Source organism: Haemaphysalis longicornis, unplaced genomic scaffold (assembly GCF_048455015.1).
Source record: "Haemaphysalis longicornis isolate Haplotype H1 unplaced genomic scaffold, Haemaphysalis longicornis Haplotype H1 scaffold_2, whole genome shotgun sequence".
Taxonomy (NCBI): domain Eukaryota; kingdom Metazoa; phylum Arthropoda; class Arachnida; order Ixodida; family Ixodidae; genus Haemaphysalis; species Haemaphysalis longicornis.
In genome coordinates, this window is record NW_027526295.1 from 9110175 (window position 1) to 9127488 (window position 17314).

A 17314-nucleotide genomic window follows, 5' to 3' on the forward strand; every position below is an offset into this window, starting at 1 on the left:
GAGCAGCGTGGAAGCCAGATCAAATCTGGTAGAGCACAAGCTGCAGGGACGAGAGACAGATTGGCCCTCTTAAAGAGACAACGCTCCGCAGCGCACATATGTACCGAACTGCGAAAGTTCGCTTTCCTCCTGCTTTCCAATAAAGCCTGATGCCACTTAAACATACGCAAAAAAATTACGCGTTTTTTTTCTCTCAAAATGAGCCAGATCGAGAAAGCGAAACTAGGTCAGACAAGGCCAGCTGCAGCGACAAGAAAAAGTCGCAAGTTTCATCTGAGAAGTGGGTGAGCCACATCCTGTTGTTTCATGGATCAAAATGAACCAAATGCATTTGTGCAATACAAGTTCACTTTTGGCTAAGCTGTTCAGACTGTTTCGTGGGGGTTTTCACGATTTTTAGGTGCGACGCACCTTAAGACCTCGCAATGTCCGACCGTTGGCGTCCGTGAGCACATCAGTAGAAACCGAACATGTGTATGTCAAACCGCCTAAAATGTTGCAAAACGTGGCAAAAAAGCAAAAACCATGACTATCAACACTAATACGCGGAACAAAGGGTAGAGAGAGAGAGAGAGAGAGAGAGAGACGCACCAAACAGTGCAAATCACAACTACTGTGAACAAAAGGTGAACAAGAACAATATAAAAAGTTCACAAAAGGTTAGATAGACAGACAGAGGCGCACAGCACCGGTAAATCGAAACATTGTGAACCAAAGGTTCACAAAGGTTAACAAGAACAAAATAAAAGCTTAACAAAAGGTTAGATGTAGAGAGAAAGATTCACAAAAGGTTAGAGAGAGAGAGGTTGAACAGTTTTGCGTGGCTTCTGGAGAGCCGCTTCTGCGCATGCGCATGCGCGATTTGATTGAATTGGATTTGGATTACAATGATTGAAATGAGTTAAATTCGATTTTGGATTTCGAATGGATTGGATTGAAATGAATTGTATAGGATTGGATCGGAACTCTATATTGTTCCTTTGCAAGAATGAAACAGGCGAAGTAGAGGGCAAAGACAAATGGAGATTTATTTAGGTGAGCTTGTGCCTCTAGAAATAAAGCACCAAAAAGACGTGGTCTCACGCGAAGCGCCGATCACCCAAATCAGCGTTCTAAAGCACGAGCCGTTCTACGAAGTCTCCTACACGCACCACTCGGAGGAGCCTTTCGTCGTCGTCTTCATCTTCGTGGCTCCGCGTCATAGTAGACGCTCTTGTGACAATACACTGCACACACGCGATATCACTCATTCGCATGCGCGAGTGGGCAATGCCACGCGTGATTCACAGTAAGAACGATCCCCAGTCCTTCGGCCACTCGTCATGATTCACTTCGTTTTGATTTGATTTGCTTTTCAGAGCTGGCTTATCGTAAATTCAGACGGCCATTAGGAGATCGGCGAAAGATCATTCCCGGGATGTCGACGACGAAATGAACGGAAGGAGTGAATAAAATGTAACTGAGAGATTGGAAACAAGGATGTCATCTCGTCTCCCCATTCCTATAGAGTAACTCTGGTCATATTTGTTTTTACTCCCATAATTAAAGTTTTAATACTTAACTAAATAGCCACCGCTTACAAGTACGCCCTGCAAATCGCCTGACCCACCCCCTGTGGGGGTACGAACCACTTCATTAAGGTGAAGAGGACGGTATAAGCAGCCTTCTTGGGAAGCGTTTTGGAAATTCATGACAAGGTAATGAAGAGCTTGCTTACTTTGTCAGTGCCTTCCGGAGTGCCAAAGAAAATTATCCTACAGAATAATTCGCCCGTAAAAGAGCAGACACCAAGTCGTTCATCTGCTCTCCATGTATAATTTTACTGTTCTTGAAGTCCTTTTGCTTATTGCCACGAAGCCAAAAACTACACAGTTGTATTCAAGGAAAAAAACTTTATTGGAGCGAAGTTGTACTCCCCTAACAACTCAAAGAATACACAGGCGGCAAAGCACCAGTCAACAAAGTGACGTGCGCAGGCGAGTGTCGGCAAGTCGAATAGTGCGGCACCTCTTCTGAAGGCTTTTATATTTTGGTGCGTGTGGTTCTTGAACCGTCGATTTACGTCCAGAACATTGTAGACCAAAGAAGATTATTCTAGGCTAGTGACGTTAGGGTGAAGCACTCTTATCTGACTGAGATAACCCATGCGGCATAAAAATAAAAGATGGAACCCGCGCTTCGCTTGGGACACAGATCGCCGAGCCGGGCGCAGCCGGGCAGTCTAAACAAATCATAAATTAACAAACCCCATGCATGGTTCGCGTCATTACCCCCTCTAAGAGTGCATCGACCCGATGCTGAAAGAAAACGACAGGTCTGACAAACAACCACTACAAAAAAAGTCCGTCATCTTTCCCAGTAAGGTTTGAGGGGAACCACGTGGACGACTTCGGGTCCCGTGCGTCGTCGTGATGTGCCGGAGTCACCATAGGGGATCACTCCGTAGGTAAGTTGGCCTACACGTCGTAGAATCTGGTGGGGTCCGAAATACCTACGCAGTAGTTTCTCATTGAGTCCGCGTCATCGGATGGGAGTCCAAACCCACACACTATCCCCTGGGTGGTACTCGGCGTCTCGGTGGCAGAGGTTGTATAGTCCCGCATCCACCTCCTGCTGGTTCGTTGTACGAACTCGAGCGAGCTGGCGGGCCTCCTCCGCACGCTGAAGGTATCCCAGGACGCCGGCGTTGAGGACGTCGTCTTCTACGTGCGGAAGCATGGCGTCAAGAATCGTAGTCGGCTGTCTTCCGTAGACAAGCTCGAACAGTGTCATCTTTGTAGTTCCCTGGATCGCTGTGCTGTACTGCTGTACGGAAACGTAAAATACGGAAGGACTTCGTCCCAAGTCTAATGTTCGACGTCAACGTACATAGACAGCATATCCGCGATCATTTTCTTCAGATGTTCCGTTAGTGCGTTCGTTTGGGGTGGTACGCCGTTGTTCTTCGGTCATCCGTGTTGCTGTAGCGTAAGATTCCTTGCATGAGCTCCGCATAAAGGCAGTTCCGTTGTCCGTAATTAGGACTTAAGGGGCTCCATGTCGCAGCAGAACTTGGTTTATGAAAAATTTCACGACTTCTTTTGGAGTCCCGCTCGGAAGAGCGGCGGTCTCTGCTTAGCGCGTCATGTAGTCTGTCGCTACGATAATCCACTTGTTCTCGGAACGTGACGTTGGGAACGGGCTGAGGTGATCCATTCCAATCTCTGCTTTCCACAGATTGGAATGGATCTCCTTAGCCCGTTCCTCGATGGGACGCCGATCGGCTGCAGAAGTCCGGCGGGTCTCTTCGGCGGCGTTTTTCGTCGCTGGCAGTCACGGTAGCTGCGGACGTAGTGGAACACATTGGTTGTAAGGCGGAGCCAGTAGTACTTCGCCTTGATTTTTCCCATAGTTCGTGGTGTGCCGAGATGTCCGTAAGACGGTCGTCGGGTTCGCTTCCAAAATTTTGTCACGAAGGTCTGCGGGGATGACAAGAAGATAATTTTTTCTCGTTCCAGGGTTAATATTTTTCTTCGCGAGGATGGAGTTATTGAGGCTGAATGCAGGTAAGTTGCGTTTGAAGACTCTTGGCACGCTGACGTTGCGTCCTTCGGGATATTCGATCATGACGCGTAACTCGGGGTCGGCGCGCTCCTGGGCGGCTAGGTCGCTTTCCGTCACGGCTCCGAAGAATGCGCCGTCTTCGTCGGAACGTTGTGGTGGTGGGTCGACGGAGGCGCGAGACAGGCAGTCGGCGTCGGAGTGTTTCCTGCCGGATTTATAGACCATTGTAACGTGGAATTCTTGCAGATGCAAGCTCCACCTACCGAGTCGGCCGAGGGGTCCTTCAAAAGTGACGATCCAACACAGAGCATGGTGCGCTGTCATAACCTGGAACGGTCTTCCATATACGCACGGGCGAAATTTTGAAATGGCCCAGGAACTCTTTCTCAGAGGCTGAGTAATTTTTTCTTCCTTTTTCAGACCACGGCTCACATAGGCGATTACTTTTTTGCAACCGCTTTGCTTTTGGAAGGGGACGGGCCCCATGCCTATGTCACTGGCGCCCGTATGCATTTCGGTTTCCGCGTTATCATCGAAATGGGCAAGCACAGGTGGGCTTTCCAGGCGATGTTGCAGCTCGCAGAATGCTTCCTCTTGGCAGCTTTCCCAACTGAAAAAGGTACTATTTATTTATTTTACTTAGCAATACTGCTAGCCCCAACGTGGGGCCATAGCAGAGTGGGTGTACATGGTACAACAACAAAATCAACAGTACAACACTGAGGTCAGAACACAGAACAATGCACTTCAAACAACATAGACAAGGTTTCACATGCAAAGAAAGCAAGCATAGTTAGTCACATATCAATTTTTCAAATTCCTCAATACTGGTTGTTTCAACTTAATTTTGCTGTCAAGCTTATTCCATTGGCAGTGCGCGGAAGAAAAGAATAGTTGCAAACAGTATTTTGGGGCTGGAAAGGAACGACAGTGTGTTTGCGGCCTTGTCTGGTAGAGTAACCGGAAGAGAAGTTTATTTACCTGTGGTGCTAGTTATTCGACCATTAAAGGGGCCCTGAAAGGCGTTTTGAGCACAATAAATGAAGTAGCGCAATCGTTAAATTTGGTCGTCAACGTCATCTGTGCCAAGTATTACTCTTATACGTGCAGCGGAAAGCTCACCCTTCTGTTGCAAAGTTTGTCGCCCTTTTCTCCCCTTCCCTGCATGTTTTTGGACGCCGCCATCTTCACATGTCCATGTCATCGATTCCCAGGTGTGCGTCATGAGGTAGAAATCCTGCTATCGGGCGGATTTTTCACGCATTTCCGGCAAAGGGATGTGTCGTCTGCTCAGCGTCGGCTCGCCGGCTGATCTGCTAGCGGAGTGCCGGAGTGCTTGGACATTTTGCGACTATCAAAACAAGTGTAAACAAACTCTTAACCGTTTGTACTGAATGCAATACGGCCATAACACGACATGGATATTCGCTTACCTGAGTACGTTTCATAAGAAAGCGTTGAAGCCCCGTGGCACTTCTTTCGTGGAATCGCAGAGAACGGCCGGAGCCCAATGCCCGGGTTCGACGCATACATTTTATTCAACCTAAAACAATCCAGATGCGTTTCGAACGAACACAACGTCACAAAATACATTGCAAGTCTGAACCGCGATTGACAGACGATCGGTTGCCTCCTCCTGCGCGTCCTGAATTTGGCACTCACCTCTTGCGCGGTTTGCGGGGACGAACAGCAAGTCGCTTAACTCTGCCGCGCAAGCCGAGAAGGCTTTTAGCCACGCACACTGCACATACCCCATGCGAGGTTCAGTCGTACGTCGCTCGAGAAAGATAATCCAGACTATGGGAAGCACTATCCACCCGCAGAAGCGCAACGTCGCATTTCATCGCGAAACAAACGCGTCCACACACACCATCGCCTCCTGTATTTTTACAATGCCAAACGCATCGCGCACCTTCGAGTGAGTGGTACGCCTACAGTACCCACATGTCGCGAGGTGGGGCCCCGAGCTGAACCAGGATCACGAAACCCTAACTGACTTCGAGAGCGGTTTGTGCCTTGTTGCCAAGGCAACCTATGTTTGAGATTGTCAAAGGAGTGGCGGCCGCGCCAGCGCTAGAAGGCTCATAGCTGCGGCGGAGCATGTTTTTCCAACATTGCCGCTCTCCAACACGCATCGCCCCAAGCTGAACGGATCACATGATTGAAACGCTGGGAAAGCTACCGATTGTGGGAGAATAGAAGGAGAGGGCTTGGTTTTCCTATCCGGTGTGATGCGTTTGGCATTGTAAAAATACAGTAGTCGATGCACACACCCACACACAGTTTCAGTTGCTGGCTTAGCTTAGCTGCAAGCTTCGTTCGGACAGTTAGCGATGTTGCGACGATACAAATCTGCGTGAGGGCGACCTGCTAACCACTCGAAGTATTTAAAAACACAGGGGCAAAGAACTTGGTTCATCGGAAGCAAATTACTGTCCACAGATAAGCACAGCCATGGATGGTTGTCGCGCCGCTACTTGCTGCCATGTTGGAAATGCAAGCGGCCTCACGTACGCACGCTATTTTGCTGAAATAGCGTCCGCTATTGTTCCGTCCACTAAACGCAGAAGCGTCTTAACGTACGGCGCATGCGCAGTGCGAACGATGCAAAAAAATAGCTCTCGGTAACTGTTTGCGTACGGCTGCGTACGTTATTCTAAGACTCTCTATTGCTACCGTTCACAAGATATGGGTGCAGCTTCTCAGAACACGGGTGCACGCTGCTCAAGCGCGGCGATGGTTTGCTCTGCGCCTCCCCGTTCATCGCCACTGATAAAGCGATCCGAACCGACGCGTTTTGTGCACGGGTTCTGTATCGGTTTAAAATGTCTTTTTCACATGACGCCGGTAGGAATTACCACCCCCCCTAAATAAGACCCTGCACCGGCGGGGCCACATCTGGTACGGCGCTTTTTGGATAAACAGTGCGCGGTGCATCAAAGAGAATTGAGCGCACGATCCTCCCCGTGCAACTGCGAGTTCGCCGCCGATAAAAAGTCACGTGTAGCCGATAGCAACTGCAGCAACGTACACCGCGAAAGGGCAAGGCCAGGCCGCATACATGCGGTCAGGTGTTTCGTTCGCTTTTCCAGCCTTGGGCGGAGTGCGGGATTTATGGTGTCAACAAAGATGAGAAAGCCAAAAGAGCTTGCCCGCACCAGACGGCACTCTGTGGAGCGCAATAGCGGAAGTATGTCGGCACTGAGGAACGCAGTATCATCGGAGGGAAGGCTCGCGCACAGTCAACAGCGAAGAAAAAGTGTAAAGGAGGAGGAAATGCGGCGCGACGATAATGCGCGGTTTCGGTTTTACGATTAATCAGCTAATACTCATCGTTTTAACAAAATTCTTGCGGGAGGATATTGCTAGTACATTACTTTACTTGTACATCCATGCATCGGCGGAAGGTATTTCAGGACCCCTTTAACTATCTTAAAGAAGAACAACAAACGGGCAATTCTATTCCTTTCTGAAGTTCGTTTCACCACCGCTTGGCAACTAATTCAGAGACGGACATTGGGCCGTATTTATTGAAAATAATTCGGATAGCCTTGTTTTGGATTCTATCTAGTTTATGGATATTGACATTGGTATAAGGATCCCAGATAATGTTTTCATAGTCAAGAATGGGCTGGATAAGAGATTTTTATGCCAGAATTTTAGTCTCGCATGACGAATATCGAAGAGAACGTCTCAAAAAATGTAATTTCATCATTGCATTGTTATCTATGTAGTTGATAAGTCGATCCCCGTGGAAGTTGCTACATATATGCAAGCCAAGATACTTGTACTCAGTTACTCAATTTAGGGTGTTTCCATCAGCTGTGTAATTATAAACAAGGGGACACTTCAGATTTGTTATCGACATAGCCACACTTTTCTGATAGTTGTCACACATTTGCCAACGACGCCACTTCATGAGTTTCTCAATTACCCGCCGCGGTGGCTCAGTGGCTAAGGCGTTGCGCTGCTGAGCACGAGGTGGCGGGTTCGATTCCCTGCCGCAGCGGTCGCTTTTCTGATGGAGGCGAAAAGCAAAAACGCCCGTGTGTACGAGATTTCGGCGCACGATAAAGATCCCCAGGTGGTCAAAATTAATCCGGAGCCCTCCACTACGGCGCGCCTCATCGCGTTGCGTCGGCGCGTTAAACCCTACAATCAATCATCAATCAATCAATCAATCAGTTTCTCAATTTCTGTGTTAAGCTTTACTTGGCCTTTGACTGTGTGAATAAGAGAATCATTGTAAAATCATTGCCTACGTTAAATGTATCAGTTCTTGGGGTCTTCGGTGTGATGGTCCTGTGAAACGTAGCTGGTACCTCCTTTACCAGTGTGCTTAAACAGGCGTTATATAAATTGGAACGTTCCTGCTTCATTTTTTTCTTAAGTTGACGAGAAAAGAAGGGCAACTCCCCCACCACGAGAGTTGCGATCGCGAGGATAAACATAAAAATTTGGGGGAGTGAATTAGTTATCATAAACACCACTGTGAAGCCAGGTTTCAGTAAGCGCGATAATATCAGGCTCGTGAATTGCCGCCAAGTGTACAAGATAGAGACCGTTATTCACGATGCTTCAACTGTTTACATTAAGCAATTTTAAGGAATTGCAACCGGTTGTTCGTCATGTTTAATGGCGTTTAGGAACACGAACAATAGATCCGCTGGTATCTTCCCACATGTAAAGAACATCGTTAATGGACACCTTGTCGATGATCAGCTTCACTGGCTGTGTATTTTTTACTATTTTCTGTGGTGCAGTCCCACAATTTTGATCTAATATTACGGACTTTCTGAGAAAAGTCTTCTGTGATATAGCAGTTTGACCCCTTGAGTTTAGCGCCGATTTTTAGAATTGCAAGCTTTTCACGGAAGTCAAGTAATTTCACGATGACAGGAAGCGTTTGATCAGGCCGTTTACTGCCAAGTCTGTTTGGCAGTAATTCTGTTTGGCCAAGTCTGTTTGGCATCTTTCTGTTCCTGATACAGTAAGGTCGAGCTGGTCATGCAAAAAAAATTGCGTTGCTCTGTCCCGTAATGATGCACGAGTTTCGCCAGCGGGTTCTTCAATACATGAATAATAATGTGGTTACGACGACTGCGATTTTCTAGATCATCAGTTTTATCGACCATAGAAACAACACTTTTTTGCAGATTGCTAACTTCAGATTCAATGGCTTCCAGTTTGCCTTGCATCAAGGATAAATTGGCGAGAGCCGACTCCAGCGAATCAAGCCTACCCTTACACGGTCAGTGTGTCAGATAATGTATTCTGCGCAGCACTGAATTCGTTCATGCGCTTGATAATCATTTTCTGGCCTGTAAGAACATTGAGTATCAGGTCGCGATCACTTAAATCTGAGATCGATGCTTTGAACTCGGTTACGCCTTCATCGTTATCAGAATCAGGCCCCGGATTTTGCTCGACATCCCCACATTGTACAATCAAGTCAACAAAAGCGCACAAAATGGAACAAACATAATTTAGCACAGGGGGGCAAGGCATCAACACTAAGCAAACGTTATTACTACGAACACACTTAGCATTGGGCAGATAACTATCCTGCACAAGAAAGAAGACGTGCTTGTTCAGCATTGCTGTCGACGTGCTGCCACATTGCCCACTGAAATGCCAGAGGGACGTCGGCCGGTATAAGTAGCTGTCAAGTCGTGACGTGACTCCGAAGGAGACGCTGTAGTCGGTAGCTTCCACGCGTTCGTGCAGCATCGGCTCAATGAAATCGCAGATTGTCGAAACGGTGAATGCGTCCTTTCCTTCTAGAACTGCGGCAGCTGGCGAATCCAAGCGGAGGGAAGCATTTTCCAAGGCAAGCGCATGCTCACAAAAGGTGACCGTAAAAATCTGCACAAGAAAGAAGACGTGCTTGTCAAGCATTGCTGTCGACGTGCTGCCACATTGCCCATTTCTGCCACATCTTCTTCCTGTTACTCCTGCCACAGATGTGCTGCAACATCTTTCGTCAAGTGCGTGAGTGGCTCTGCAATGCGTGCGAAGTTTGCGACGAAGCGCCGGTAGTACGCGCAAAATCTGAGAAATCCTCTCATGCCGTTCTTGTCTTTCGGTTTTGGGAATTCCACTATGGCTAAAGTTTTCGCCGGGTCAGGCAGGACTCCCGCGGCGTGGACGACGTGGTCCAAAAACGTGAGCTCCTCGTACGCGAAGCGGCACTTTTCAGGCTTCAGCGTTAGCCCCGACGTACAAATGGCCTCGAGTACAAACGCCAACCTTGCAAGGTGTTTGCCGAAAGTCCGGTAGGCTTCCTTCGCTTGCCTTTTTTTTTTTTTGTTACTGCGAATACCAGGCAAACCAGTGGCAGACATTTCATTCAAAACCTGCGTTTACTGAACATCCCTCGGCCAGTGTTTAAAGCGAGCACAATGACGGGCTGCCATAATTTTCTTCGTGAAGGCAGTTTTCTTATGACGCGGATGAGCACAACTGTTGTTTAAATGAAGCTGGCGGATGCAATCTGCAATGCACCACCGCCGGCCGACTAGCCCCTTTGTGACACCCCATAAAAACCAAAGGTCAAAACAAGGAGGAGGTTGGGGGTGGGGGGTGGCGCAGTCGCTTCGCTATCATATTTCTTTTCTTGAGATGTCCCTCATTGCCCTCTTTAGAAAAAATTGCCCATGGTGCTGACTGTCGGGACAGCCTGACTTGACCAGCAGCTCAGCAGATGCTTGTTATCAGACGTGCGCATGTCTCGAGACTGTGCCTGTCCCCACCCTCGCTTACTAGCGGCGTCTCGCGACAGGTGCGACTTCCTGGAACACGGCCGGACTCACAAACAACCAAAAGGTCGAAAACCGAAAAAATTAAAATATTACAAAAATCAAATAACGAAAGAAAGAGACAAGTAATAAATAATAACATTCGTCTTGAACGCATCAAAAACGCGACGACTAAAATAAAAAAAACGCCGGTGAAGAACGGCGGAAATACGAGTAAAAAAATTCCCAAAACGAGCCAATCGTGTAATGAATGAATGCCCTGCACTTGCAGAAAAATGCGTGGCTGGCCGAAATACCGCGGTTAATCGTTCTAATAGCGCAAATTGAGCTAACTGGTTTAGCGAAATCTGAAAAAATTAAGAAAACAAAAATAAAGAAACCTAAGAAAAATATAAACTAAACGCACTCCAGCGAAATAGAAAAAATTTAAAGAGAGACCCCACGTGGAGTTTTATAGAGTCATTTTGCCGGAAGAGGTGCCTGGGACCATTTGCTCCGGGGCCTTAAGTTCTAGGACCATAAGTTCCGGGACCATTTTTTCCTACACCCGTGATGAAGCCCTGAGCCCACGTACGCGGCGACATGCTGTACGTCCACAACGTTCTACGCTCCGTCGCCCTTCCTGAGGAGCCCGTTTCGGTTTCCCTTCCCCGTGCGCTGTGATTTTCTGCACTTCACAACGAGATCCACAACCTTTAAAAGAGGACAAAGAGAGGACAATTTAAGAGGAAACCAAGTAGCACCGACAAGTATTCTATAGTGACAAGAAATAATAACCTGAGGTGCGTGACAAACTTCGTGCATAAGAGTGGCAAGGCCAGAAATTAGCTGAATAATGTGGGGTTCAGAAGGGAAAAGGTTCACAGCCACACAGAAAACAAGCGCAGTAAAAAACAGAGGACCTGCCTCGTCCTCCGCTTGTTTTCCGTGTGGCAATGCGGGGTGATGGCTGAACGCAAAGGAGGTGAAACATGCGGCTTGAAGTGGGGACGAACGCGTGGATTTTGATAACGCAGACTCGGCCGGCGCTGGCTAAACTGGGCAGGCAGTGTGGAAAAAGCGGTATGCGCGCACCCAACACGCGAGTGGGCCTGGCAGGACGCGGCGCGTCGCAGCTCCAAGGCCCTGTGCCTAATTACGGCTCCGGCCGGCGCGCCCCTTGACCCCGCTCGCGTCGTCTTCGGCGGCCCGCAGGATCCTGTTCCTCTCCCCGGCCACTTTCTTCCGTGACAGCAGCGGCGAGGCGGTCAGGTTCAAGGCCGCAGTGAGCCGGAAGCTGCGGGAGAAACCCGTGTTGTCCCCCCGGCCGGGTCACCTGCACCAGCACGTGCGCTCCGGGGGATTTCCCGAGGCGCAAAGAAGCTCTCGGAGCGCCCCCACTTGGGAGGCGACGTCACAGGGCGCGATTCCGGTTGGGCGTGCGGCGGCGGCGGCGGCGGCGAAAGTGAAATGGCGTCCAGCGCGTGCGCTAGTCGGGCGCCGTCCGTGCGCTCCTCGGTCTCGCCCGCGCCCGCCGCCCGCCCTCTGCACGGGTGACCCTCGGACACTCAGCTCGCCCGGCCACCTGGTAAGTGTGAAGCCGCCGAACCTGGATACGGCGCGAGAATCCTCCTGCTCGCCGTTGGCTGCGCTCCGGCTGTAGTTCCCGAGAAACTCTGCTTGCACCGGAGTGTTCTGCGGCATTGGTGCTAATACAATTCCGAGCTTACACCGCTGGTGCTGCCGCCGCTAGCCGCTGACCCGTGAGCAAGTTATGCTGACAGAGTTGGCTTTACGTTTGCGCAGACCATCCAAGATTAAACTACAAAACGCTAGCAATGGGGTATTTACCGCAACAATATAACCTCTCTGCCCTCCACTACGGCGCGCCTTGTCGCCTGCGTTGCGTCGGCGCGTTAAACCCTACAATCATTCAATCAATGAACATAGCCTCTCTGAAATCACCGCGATTTTGCTCAAGTCCAGTGTGGCTGATTCCTGATGGATGTCACGGGGGCGGCACGTCAAGTTGCCGGACCATCTTATATGCGAAACTTCTCTTCATGGCATTGCATCTGCTGCATTGCATCTACGGCATTGCATCTGTTGAAATTATTATGTCGATCTACTACCACCGGTAAGAGCAAGGAAATAAGAAACTAAAAGGTTGCAAACTTACCTTGCAAAAACGTCGCCCAACGAAGGGACCGCACCTCCATTGCAACTGCGAAATACGTATACAGCGCTGTACTTGCTCGCTTATAGCTCTGCAATATCGCCTTCCCGCACCGCTGATGTGCCGTTTCGGAACCTGCAATTATAGCGCCGTATTAGGTCTTCTCGACGCTCACGTCGTCCAATGCGCGCGGGAATTTTCGGCGCGTAGGGAAGTCGGCATGCGCAACGGCGGCCGATGTGCCACAAGTGTGGGCTATCGGCACGAAAAGCGCTTTTATCGGCCTCGCATCGCTCTCTTCCCGCGCTTGACGGCGCTCGGAGAAAACGCGCTTTCGAGGAGCCAACGGTGCCGACCAAGTTTCGCTATACAGGCGGAAGAGCCGACTTTGCGCAAAGCTCGCGGGGCTGGCAGTCCGCGGGCGATCGGGCCTATCGGGCGTGAGCGCGATCGTTTCCACTGCGAGACTCGGGCGGATAGCCTTCGCTCGACCCGTTCCACAGGCGCCATAACCGGGTGAGGAGCCCTGCTCTGGCCTCACGCCAACGCAAAACGTCACGCCGCCGCCGCCGACAAGGTAACCACCGCCCAGAGGCGAAAAGCACCGCTGCGCGAACTCAAGGAGCGCGCCCTTCCAGGCGCTAGGCGGCGGGAACACTTTGCGCCGCCGACACAGCGTCTCTTTCGCTGTTTGTACAATTGCGAAGGAGGCATAGGGTTTTCGCAATCCTGCGAAATTTTTATTTATTTATTTATTTATTTATTTATTTATTTATTTATCAGGCTGTAAGCCTTGTCAAAGGCTCAGACAGGAGTGCTACAGTGCAAGAAATATCAGACTTAAAACACCTCTCTACAAAGGTGTTTAGCATGCAGGGGTTAATATTGGTAGCATACATTTATATTTCGCAGGTTAACATACTTTCATTGATGATCAAATTTACAATGTTTCGACTTAGCAACAGGCATGTCCATAGGACGCGCTTCAACAACTTCACTGGGTAATTTACTTCATGTTTCTATTGTTTGTGGAAAATTAAAAAAATTGAAAGTGTTACTGCAGCGATGAACGAAAGGCCTTATATCACGGCTATAACACCGAAAGGCAGGCTAGTTGGTGGCAATTCATAGCTCTAACTTGAGCGCACAAAAAACGAGGACTGAACGAAGACCAACGCTATGGCTGGTTCTACGGGTATAATAAAAAGGTGGTCGGAGGTACGTATTTCATATTTATGTTTAAGCCGCCATGATAAAGGAGATAGAGGAGCTTTAAGAATGTGACAAGGCTGGGAAATTAACTGGTAAGTTGAGGATGGCAGCGTTGCTTCTCTATTGACAGCTTGTTTTCCGCAAGAGAATAGCCCAGGCTCAGCGCCATCTTTCGGTTTTCTTTCGCGGCCTTCCCATTTGCTCTCTTGGCTACTCCTGCCAGCTTTGATTGAGTTGCCCTCTACGGAACAAATTGATCGACAGCACCAAATCTACGTCTTGTCTATCAAACGACAGATTGGTAACAAAAACAGTTCAAAAAACGGAGAGCCGCTGGTCTCTCATCCGTAATTTTCTGACCTTCAAAAATTGTTCCGCCTCTGAACCTCGCTTTTTTTATCAAAACCAGAGCCTGGTTAATGCTGGGCATTGTTCTGGGTGAGACAGAAGCTCCGATAACGACGGGACAACGGGCACGAAACAATTCAGTTACGCTGTCGTGGCTCAGCAGAAACTTGGGCAGACTGGCAGCTTCAAATGCTGAAAATTCCTAGATCAGCTCTTGATCCCCTGCCTGCTGAGTAGGGTAGAACCGATACTAAACAATTACACCCAGAAGAAACGTCCGTCGGAAGCATAGCTTGTGACAAGCATTTACAGTGAGCCACAATTGTTTACACTCCTCTGGACAAGTGACTCCTGTCTTACGCCTCTGGCGTGTAGAGCAACATCTTGGGCTCCCTGCTTATTAAATCGCGTCGCCTGAAGTGCAATGGGAAAAATACACGGATCGCGAAGACAGCGCTGACAGGATTGCGGGAGTCCTGCTGTGTCCTTTTTGTTCGACGTCCATGCCTTTTTTCTTTCATTGCACGGCTGGTATGGCAGCAGGTAAAATACTAAGCGCACCTAACAGGTAAACATAACTAGCTGTGCATAACGGAGTTCCCGTTACGTCAAAATGGTAGATCCATTCGATAAATGGGCTTTTACAGTAACTATGAGTCCAACGCTAACGGCAGTTGTCGTTTCTCTAGAACTGTGATAGTTAAAACAAATTTTTTACCGAATAGACAGGAGCGATGCCGCGCGTCTTGAACCAAATGGGAACTGAACCGTCTCTTCAACTGAGCTTTGAGCACGGCAATTTTACCGCTTAGCCTCGTTGGTCCCCATGATTGAAAGATGTGCCACACATGATAGGTTCGTGGAGGCTTGCTTGTTGGTCACCACGACTAGTCTCGCCTCGGTTGAATAGAATGGATTAGAATAGTTTATTTTGCGTCACAAAGGCCTGCGAAAAAGGCCGAGGAAAAACAGCTTGATGGAACCGCAGGTCCCCACGTTGGCAGGTGAAAAATGCGGAATGTCAGGCGCGATTCTCTGCAGAGCGGGGTGCGGCAAATGGAGAAGAGTGTCTTTGCTCTTGCCGCGTCACCACGCTCGCTCCAATTGGTAGCTGTCAAGACGATGTAAATCGGAGAGGCCTTTCTAATGCAAGCACTTCCTCTACAGCAACGGGAAGGAACACGGTGAAAAAAGTGCAACAAGGTCGAAATCTGGGCGGGTTGGTATATATTCATAATGATTAACCAGCGCAAACTAAACGGGACGAGAGAGAGGAGTACACAACACGAGCGCTGGATAAGCAACTTCAATTTCCGGCAGTGACACCGAAGGCGAGCTAATGCACGTGTCAGAATTCTTTTTTATTAAGAAGGCTTACGAAATATTCCTCGTGCACGTGTCATTGTGCGCAAACAAAACACTTGTATGGTTAAACTTGGGGTACCAACCATGCTTAGAGCAATGCGCCGAAAGGTGGGACGTGAGTGGGCCCTTTAACGTGTTGCGATGCTCCCGCAGGCGCTCATTAATGCACCGCCACGTCTGTCCGATATACATATATCTTATCACACGACAAGGCGATGCAGAACACAACGTTCGTTTTGCATTCAACAAACTGTGACTGGACTCTGACTGTGACTAGCGCTCGTGTTGTGTACTCCTCGCTCGTCCCGTTTAGTTTGCGCCGCGAACCTCTCTTCTCCACTCCTCTAGCCCGATCCTCCCGTGACAAACACGGGGCATGTTTGCTGAAATCACTTCAATTTCCCCCCCTTCTGCTGGTCGCGCTATCATTTGGAACTTTTTGTTACAGTTAATCTTGGAACACTGCCACGAGGTCCGGCTCGCACGAGCTTTTGTTGTATTTTTGGGTCAAGGTATTGTTTACAACGCGTATTTTTTATTAACCGTAGCAAGTATCAAGCACACTTTGATTTTCAGTTAACCAGTTGTGCATTTATGTTTTGCTTCAAAAGTATGTTAGTTTTCTTTTTTGCTCAACAAGGTTTGCAAGCACGAAGTAGATCTCCAGGTTTAGTGCTTTTGAAAGATTTTGCACATATTAACTTCTAGTTCCAGAATTCTTTCAACTTTTGGCTGGAGCGATGAACAGAGGGGCGACAGACAGACAGACAGACAGACAGACAGACAGACAGACAGACAGACAGACTCTAATTTTCGAGTGGAAGCCGCCCAAGAAACACCATCGTCTTTAAAAAAACTTACGAGGACACCTAAGCCCTTCTTATGCGTTGTAAATGCGAAAGCATTGATGTTCATCTGAACGCCTGTGGCGTGTTGCTCTTGCCTCACGTTGTCGAAGGGTTTCGCAATCTTTCCAGCTGAGACGCCTTTCTTCGCAATCCGCGCTAACGCGTACTATGGCTTCGATTTGTCTCGTTCCTCTCGACGACGATGCTAATTTCGCTGCCTGTCTATTAATCGCTCATTGGCTCCGTCCTTCCACTCCGTCACTTCTTCTGCTGTGCGGACGTCCGGCTAGCGCTACTCCGTGTCTTGGCCCGCGCTATGGAATTCCCCGCGCTGTGGAACGCTCTGTGGAACGCTCCGTTTGACGGCTTCCGACGCCGACGCCGTTTTTTGCACTCAATGGGCCATTTAATGCTCTCGGATTCTAAAGCAAGAAGTCATTTTTGCACAAACTCCCGCTTTATGCTTCGATGAGCGCGAGTATATATGTGAGGCCGAAAGCTGTCGACGCTATCACGCACGGCAAAAGTCTCGTCGTGAACTCGCTTGGTCCGTGGGGAGGACGTTTCAAAGTGCGTGAACACTCTTCGAGTGGGCGCAAGAGTCGGCCGGTTATATTTTCTGCATGGCCAATAGGCGGCCACTGCGGTCAGCAGCGGTGCCTTGCAAGATTGCGCGGCTCTCGAGCGACCTTGCAGCTTTTTTCCCTTCTGATGCTTGTGTGTTTTGAGTCTCCCAGTTCGGCCGGCGAAGCTGTGAGTCACACCGGGGCAAAAAGAACATCTCGGTTCGCATGTCGTAATCGGCCGATGCTGTCGGTGCTTGAGCAAGCAGCGGCTCCAAGTTAGACATGTCTCTCCGGAGGAAGCCTTGCGGCAAGCACCGCTTTCTTTTTCCTCGTTTCGAGTTGTTTACAGCGTACGTACGAGCAGACGGTGCGCCTGCGACGGGACTGAAGGTCGCCTGCCCCGCATTCCTTGGTGTCCCGAGAGGTTAAGGCACGGCTCCTGCACACGCGCCTCGTAGCAGCGGCTGCGTTTGCCAGTTTCGATGGCCCTGGATGTGATTCATGGCCACGGCTGGCTTC

The 17314-nt window shown here is 49.3% G+C and overlaps 1 protein-coding gene across 4 annotated transcripts in view; it reads left to right on the top strand.

Annotated features, from left to right (window-relative positions):
- Positions 1 to 11702: 11702 nt before the first annotated feature.
- The window catches only part of LOC144168731 (dual oxidase maturation factor 1-like), a 129264-nt gene continuing 123652 nt past the window's right edge, over positions 11703 to 17314 (top strand). For all 4 annotated transcript variants that reach the window (XM_077697676.1, XM_077697675.1, XM_077697677.1 and 1 more), the window contains exon 1: positions 11703 to 11868. The gene's annotated coding sequence lies outside the window, so the exon portion shown is untranslated. The remainder of the gene's footprint in view (positions 11869 to 17314) is intronic.